Genomic DNA, 381 nt, shown 5'->3' on the forward strand with positions numbered 1-381 from the left:
CCCGGACCGGGGCACGAACCCGTGTCCCCTGCATCGGCAGGCGGACTCCCAACCGCTGCGCCACCAGGGAAGCCCCAAACTGTCATTTTATAGATTATTACCTTTTTCACTTGATTTTATTGGCAGAGAATATGAACAGTTATTGGGTCATTGATTCTAGACTTCTAAAGACTCATTTTCTAAAGATCCCGATTTTATATTGGTGTTTCATTGCTGATAGCTCACTGGAAAATAGCCACCCAGGAGACAATCCTACTGTAGCCTGGAACTAAAGCCAGTTTGGTTTTTTGATACTAAATGGTATAAAATCTGGGTTTGCTTAAATTGGGGCTTGCAAACTTAAGTTACTGCTGAGGTCAGGTCAGTCACATCGGAAGCGGC

This window comes from Lipotes vexillifer, unplaced genomic scaffold (assembly GCF_000442215.2).
Source record: "Lipotes vexillifer unplaced genomic scaffold, Lipotes_vexillifer_v1.1 scaffold342, whole genome shotgun sequence".
In the NCBI taxonomy this organism is placed as follows: domain Eukaryota; kingdom Metazoa; phylum Chordata; class Mammalia; order Artiodactyla; family Lipotidae; genus Lipotes; species Lipotes vexillifer.